Source organism: Rhagoletis pomonella, unplaced genomic scaffold, assembly GCF_013731165.1.
Source record: "Rhagoletis pomonella isolate Grant_MI unplaced genomic scaffold, Rhpom_1.0 Rhpom_scaffold_09121, whole genome shotgun sequence".
NCBI lineage: Eukaryota > Metazoa > Arthropoda > Insecta > Diptera > Tephritidae > Rhagoletis > Rhagoletis pomonella.
Window position 1 is genome coordinate 5,711 of NW_023467648.1, and position 747 is coordinate 6,457.

The 747-nt window shown below is 37.5% G+C and overlaps 1 non-coding gene across 1 annotated transcript; it reads left to right on the forward strand.

The window, feature by feature from the left end:
* Positions 1-673: 673 nt before the first annotated feature.
* On the forward strand, positions 674-746 carry Trnak-cuu. Its single transcript has one exon. It is a non-coding gene; the product is annotated as a tRNA-Lys (tRNA).
* Position 747: the final 1 nt, after the last annotated feature.

Here is a 747-nt window from a genome sequence, read left to right on the forward strand (position 1 = left end):
TCTTTAGTTAATAAAAAATGTTATTAAAAAATCTTATTAATTTAAGTTAATTAACAATTAATTAAAAATTGTAATGCCTATAAAAGCCCAACAAACAATTCCTTTATTAGCGTGAATCGCATCAGGAAACATGCCATCAACCGTTTTTCTACTGCAAATTGTTGTAAGCTAAAATTTTTCCAATACAAATTTGCATCTTCCCCTTAAAGCGAACTGTTACTTAGCTCCCTCAATTTTCTCTACTTTTCAAGGTCTGTGGACAAGTGAACACCTTAGGGCCGGTTACTCAATGTCTGGTTTAACACTAATCTGCGGTTAAACAGCGTTATCGACGTCTTCGACTCCATGCATACAACAGGGAGTCTGTAACGTTGATAACTATGTTTAACCGCAGATTAGTGTTAAACCAGACATTGAGTAATCGGCCCTTAACGTTATAATTTTTGACAACTTTTAAACTTATATGCTATATCATATAACTGTGTTGCCGTTCAGGACAACTTGGTTTCAATTTATTGGAAAGAAATTTTGAATTTAATGCCTAACTTTTCTTCGGTATGGCAGCACGAAAGAGATCTAAATATAACTAGGGAGAATGATCATAACAAAAAGGAGAGTAGATTTCTTGCTCTGCTGCCATTCAAATGCGCGCTTTGACAAAACTCGGCTGACCGCCCGGCTAGCTCAGTCGGTAGAGCATGAGACTCTTAATCTCAGGGTCGTGGGTTCGAGCCCCACGTTGGGCGA